Below are 6,620 nucleotides of genomic sequence, written 5' to 3'. Positions count from 1 at the left end.
TATTTGAATCTCCTATGAAGAGTGGCATCATGGGCTCCTCAAAAACAACTCTCAAATGATCTGAAACCAACGATTATTCAACATAGTTGTTCAGGGGAAGGATACAAAAAGTTGTCTCAGAGATTTAAACTTTCAGTTTCCACTGTGAGGAACATAGTAAGGAAATGGAAGAACACAGGTACAGTTCTTGTTAAGCCCATAAGTGACAGGCCAAGAAAAATATCAGAAAGGCAGAGAAGAAGAATGGTGAGAACAGTCGAGGACAATCCACAGACCACCTCCAAAGACCTGCAGCGTCATCTTGCTGCAGATGGTGTCAATGTGCATCGGTCAACAATACAGTGCACGTTGCACAAGGAGAAGCTGTATGGGAGAGTGATGCGAAAGAAGCCGTTTCTGCAAGCACGCCACAAACAGAGTCGCCTGAGGTATGCAAAAGCACATTTGGACAAGCCAGTTACATTTTGGAAGAAGGTCCTGTGGACTGATGAAACAAAGATTGAGTTGTTTGGTCATACAAAAAGGCGTTATGCATGGAGGCAGAAAAACACGGCATTCCAAGAAAAGCACTTGCTACCCACAGTTAAATTTGGTGGTGGTTCCATCATGCATTGGGGCTGTGTGGCCAATGCCGGCACCGGGAATCTTGTTAAATTTGAGGGTCGCATGAATTCAACTCAGTATCAGCAGATTCTTGACAATAATGTGCAAGAATCAGTGACGAAGTTGAAGTTACGCAGGGGATGGATATTTCAGCAAGACAATGATCCAAAACACTGCTCCAAATCTACTCAGGCATTCATGCAGAGGAACAATTCCAATGTTCTGGAATGGCCATCCCAGTCCCCAGACCTGAATATCATTGAAAATCTGTGGGATGATTTGTAGCGTGCTGTCCATGCTCGGCGACCATCAAACTTAACTGAACTGGAATTGTTTTGTAAACAGGAATGGTCAAATATACCTTCATCCAGGATCCAGGAACTCATTAAAAGCTACAGGAAGCGACTAGAGGCTGTTATTTTAGCAAAAGGAGGATCTACAAAATATTAATGTCACTTTTATGTTGAGGTGCACCGGTCAAATTTTGTTTAAATGCGGATTGCACATTTTCTGTTAGTACAATAAACCTTATTTCAATCCAGAAATATTACTCAGTCCATCAGTTATTAGATATATGAAACTGAAATAGCTGTTGCAAAAACCCAAATTGTTATAAAGAAAAAAGGTTAACATTAATAGGGGTGCCCAAACTTTTTCATATGACTGTATAAGGGAACTCTGGTACTGCATTACTGCCATATGAAAAAATGTGATTTTTAGTTTATGAATTGGCCAATGCATGTAACCCCTTACCTCTACTGCACACTAAATCTAAAAACTCTGATTGTGTCAGAACTGCTGCACCCAGTAAACTAAGTTATACATCAGTCGATTCAAGAATCTCTTTGCCTACATCATTATCTTCTCAATTGAAGTAGCAGAAGTCATTTAACAGATTGCCTTTAACAAGTCTTGCAACATTACTTAAGATAAGAAGCCAAACCAGACTCTCCATTTACAGATGTGTTTTGGGGTGTTTGCCCCCTCTTATGTGTGAAACAGGAGAGCCCCGACTTGCCTAGGTGGGAGGCTCTCACAGGGGGTTTAAGGAGTAAGGTTGCTCATTGTGAAGAGCGGTATAGAAGCAGTGTCGGACTGGCTACTGGAGAAATCTCCAGTAATACCAGGCCTGGCTGCGGTTACCTGCATTGAACTCTGGAGCTCTCACCTCAGCTCTGGAGTGCAGCCTGGACTGAAGTCAGAGTTTGAGGATTGAACTGCCGACTGATTCCCCGGCAATTGCGGTTCAGTTCATGACAGCTGCAGACAGGCCAGGCTGAACTCCGAAGCTGTCAGCCTGGCCTGTCCGCAGCTGTCATGAACTGAACCACAAGCGCTGGGGAATCAGTCGTCACTCGTGGTTCAGTTCTGCAAACCCTGAGTTCAGTCCAGGCTGCACTCCAGAGCTCAGGTGAGAGCTCCAGAGTTCAATGCAGGTAACTGCAGCCAGGCCTGGTATTATTGGCGGTGTCTCCAGTAGCCATTCCGACACTGTATAGAAATTACTCTTTCATCATAGAACCATACCGCTTGTACAAACATATAATAATAGATGTATGGAAAAAAATTAATATCTGGATATTTTTTATTCTTATTCAATGGCCTAATTCATAAATTCCAGAAAAAGATGCTGCAGTTTAAAAATCAAATAAGTCTCTGGTTTATTCAGAAGTTTATATCTATTTTGAATTGCCCTAGAGAAAAAGTGGTATTTTGCAGATTCTCAAGAGATCTATTATGCAATTTAAGAAAATGTTGCGACAAGCTATAATTTATACTGTATATCCTGCTTTTATGTTGAAGGTTAGTGAGCCGCTTTCTGAGCAATTGTTTTGTTTTCCCAACATAGGCTGAGGTCACATGAGCCTATAAAAAAATCGGTCCCATCCTCATCCAGAAAAGTGGGACAATTGTTTGTCATCCATGTGCAGTCCATGTGTAGTTCGTATGCAGGCGCATTCTTCCTCGGCAGCAATCTATTACAGGACCACTTACAGTTTCCAGTCATACAGAATTGTAATGTATCTGTAAACGTCGGATGCCACACTGATGGTCCATCTGGCATCTGATGTTTTTCTCACCCCGTACAAATTTCACGGTCAAATTGCAGCATGGTCAGATTTTTTTCTCATGCCAAATAAGGTTAAGAAAAAAAAACAGCTCAGCACTGCCTAACATAACATTGATCTCAGTGCAATCCCTTCTTTATCGTACTGCACTCGTCTGATTTCTATGCTTATGTGAGTGAGCCCTTACTGAATCTCACAATCATACCAATCAATCATATGGCTTACGAATATGGAGCTACAATTAAGGTAAGCTTTTATTTTTAAACACTCCTGAGATGTATTACATTTTTTTTTGTTATTGGAGATATTTGTGCAAAGCTTTTTTCCCACAATTAAATACCAGTGCCAGGCAAAAACTAAGCTATCAGCATTGCTTTGACACCTGTTTTTTCTTTGGTTTTGTGTGTTTTGTGCATTTTGTTTTTTACTATTTTACATGTGCTCGCCTGTTTTTTGTTGGGTTTTTTTTTTTTCAAAATTGGGGGGACTGGACACTGGTTTTGTAAATTATTTAAATGGTTTTTTTTTAAAAAGCGACATGCGGTTCCTCTTATTTTGATACACAGCCAAGACAAGCGCAGGGCTGGGGGCTGCAGCCTGTAGCTATGCGCTTTATCTGTGCTGGGTATCATAATATGGGGGGACCATACATCAATTGTTTTTATACCACGATACTGACCTGCTGACAGCGCCTGTGATTGGTTGCAGGCAGATGCTGTCACACAGGCTGGGGGCGCATCTGACTGCAACCATTCACAGACACCAGGCCAGCCGGTGGGCGCGGAAAGCAGTACATTTGGATGAGCAATGATGATCAGCCCAGGAAGTGAAGGAGAGGCTGTGGGAGCAGTGTACAGCTGCTACGGAGCCTTGGTGGTAAGTATGAAGCGCTCGCTGCATTCTTATTTTCTCTATTTTTCCTTTATTTTTTTAAATTTGTCAAGTGCCAGATCCGGATCAAAGAACCAGGCACCTTTGAAACCGCGCAGATCTAGACTTTTACAATCCGGGTCAGCCTGTCACTACTCATGATCCAAAGCACACCACATCCTAAAACATGGTGGAGGCAGTGTGATAGCATGGGAATGTATGGTTTCCAATAGCATTGGGTCAGTAGTGTTTGTTGATGATGTGATGGAAGACAGTAGCAACTGGATGAGTTGTAAAGTTTACAGGGCAATACTTTCTGCTCAGATTCAACCAAATGCAGCAAAGTTGACTGGACGGCGCTTTACAGTGCAGATGAACAATAACTGAAATTTCTGTAAAAGCAACCCAGGAGTTTATTAAGGCCAAGAAGTGGTATATTCTGCAATGGCCAAGTTAATCATTAGATCTCAACCCAATCGAGCATGCATTTCACATGCTTAAGGCAATACTTAAGACAGATAGACCCACAAACAAATATCAGTGAAGTTATTTACAGTAAAGGCCCGGCAAAGCATCACAAAGGAAGAAACCCAGTGTTTGGTGATGTCTGTGGCTTCCAGACTTCAGGAAGTCATTGCCTGCAAAGGATTCTCCACAACATATTAAAAATTAACATTTTAATTATGGTAAAGTTTATTTGTCCATTTACTTTTAAGCTCCTGAAATGAGAAGTCTGTGTAGAAAAATGGTTGGAATTCTTAACAGGATGTTTTTGTTCATCCCACACAGGCAATGTCCTTGGTGCAACAAAACAAGGTTTATGAACGTCATAAAATTCCGAAGGACTCCAAACAAAGAAAATAGCCTTTTTCCAGCACAAAGGTAAAACAGAAGAAAACAGTTTATACATCAGATGTAAATCCAAGGCTCAGTCTCTGGAAAAGTCTAGCTAAAACTAGAATCTTTTCTTTTCTATCTCCCACAAATAGACAACATTGAGGCAGCTCATCTACCTTCAATAGCCTCCCCAACACCTGAAGAGACGATATGGCAGTGGCCAGTCACACCCAGTTCTTCTGGTCACTCTTAAAACCCAGACGCAAAAATCTGGACCCATGAAAAACTGTATCAACTTATTGTTGTGGGGCCCTTCTCATTAGAACTAACCACCTCAGTGACACATACTGTACCTTCTATCCAGGACCTGTCCACCTGCTTTCTTACACCGCCGGAGATAGCAGCCCCGGGGACAGGCGAGTATAGAAGTTCCTGCTGTCTGTGTGCAATCTCCAGCGCTGCTGGTGCTTCTGAATCTGCAGTGCAGTGAATATGCATGAGCATAATGAGTGGGCCTAGAAGCAAGTGACAGCAGCATCGAAGACAGCAGCGCTGGAGACAGGTAAGTATAGAAAATAATTTTATTTCAAAGACACGTTTTCTCCGATACGTGTCACACTGATGTCACAGAGATCACATCAGTGTGTGGTCTGTGTGACACTCGGAGAAAAATGGATAACTCAACGTGAGGAGCACACATACACACATGTGCTCCACTCTGACACATGTCTGTGAGAAAACAGGGATGTGTGCGTACACTCATTAATTTTAATGGGTCTGCATATGTCCAGTACGTATGTACTGTCTCCAGTACGTATGAAAATGGACGTCATAGGTACTGGAATCACGGATGTATGAAGGGGCTTTAAGGAGCAGATGAAACCCATCATAATAGTTTAGTGTTATTTTGCTTTAAAGTTTTAGATTATATTTTGAATATTTGCCTTTTGTATCAAAGGGAATATTGTGAAATAGTATTTATCAATGCTAGTATCTCAGAAATGCAAAGCTTTTGCTAGGATGCTGACACAAGATATGGCATACTGACAACCCATATGCTTTATGACTGCACCACAGGCTGTGTGCCAGTTCCAACAGAGTATTTTGCCTTGGAGACAAGTATGACAATGAAGCTGTAGGTATAATGCTTAATGTACTTTTTTAATTAACTTGCAGATGCATTTGCATCACCAAGAAAAATGGAACCTGTGGGGGGGGGGGTTGCTATCAGGTGTATTGAAAATCTATGGGGGTAATTGTAATGTTTTGTATAAAATAAAAGATAAACATTTAGTTGCAATTTAAGATAAAAAAGGTTGTCCACTACATTTATATTGGACAGTGAGGGAAATAAATTTATACAATTTATACAATGTGATTTTCTGGATTTTATTTTGAATATTCTATCTCTCACTGTTAAAATTAACCTACCCTTAAAATTATAGACTGTTTATGTCTTTGTCAATGGGCAAACGTACAAAATCAGCAAGGGATCAAATAATTATTTCCTTTACTGTATCTTTAAGAAAAGTAATTAATTTAAGATCGTAGGAGTCCAACACCCAAGACCCCACTGTTTTATGTGGAACATAATGCCCACAAACACTGGGCGAACATATAATTAGTGCAACCAGTGACCTAAGAGATTAGGGGGCAGATTTCTACCTTCAAAGCAGGTGGAATTGTGCCTTTTTATGAGCTCTTTGGTTGCAAAGGGCCCATATATTGTTGTTACACAGGGCCCTTTTCTGTCTGTGTTCGCCAGTGTAACACAGTGTGGTGGGCACTGCTGGGTCCAGCATAACAACTAAACTGCACTCTCCATTGGAGGCGATGGAAGGAAAGGGTTAATCCGCACTGCAAGAAGAAGATCACTGAAGATCAATGGGGATTAAGACATCAGATTTTATTGTTCTACATGTTTAGGAGCTGTATAACCCCTTCTTCAGGATCAAAAATCAATAATGTACATGTACAATAAAGTACAATAATGAAACGCGTAGAACAATAAAATCCGATGTCTTAATCCCCATTGATCTTCAGTGATCTTCTTCTGGCAGCACGGATTAACCCTTTTTTTCCATCTCCTCCAACGCGATCTTCCTTGGTTCTGCAGCAGCCTTCCTCTACACGTGGTTATAGTGGTTGTGTCTATAACACAACCGCACCAGGTTAGTGCACCTAATTAAATTATTTCTGGTACTGCTGGATAAGACAGCATTTGCGCCCCCCTTCTGTGTC

The 6,620-nt window shown here is 41.2% G+C and overlaps 1 long non-coding RNA gene across 1 annotated transcript; it reads left to right on the top strand.

Annotated features, from left to right (window-relative positions):
- Positions 1-2,852: 2,852 nt before the first annotated feature.
- Positions 2,853-5,659, top strand: LOC142246041 (uncharacterized). Its single transcript, XR_012724856.1, has 3 exons — positions 2,853-2,918; positions 4,332-4,424; positions 4,532-5,659. It is a non-coding gene; the product is annotated as an uncharacterized LOC142246041 (long non-coding RNA).
- Positions 5,660-6,620: the final 961 nt, after the last annotated feature.

Source organism: Anomaloglossus baeobatrachus, chromosome 7, assembly GCF_048569485.1.
Source record: "Anomaloglossus baeobatrachus isolate aAnoBae1 chromosome 7, aAnoBae1.hap1, whole genome shotgun sequence".
Classification (NCBI taxonomy): domain Eukaryota; kingdom Metazoa; phylum Chordata; class Amphibia; order Anura; family Aromobatidae; genus Anomaloglossus; species Anomaloglossus baeobatrachus.
This window is presented reverse-complemented; position numbering and strand designations above follow the sequence as displayed.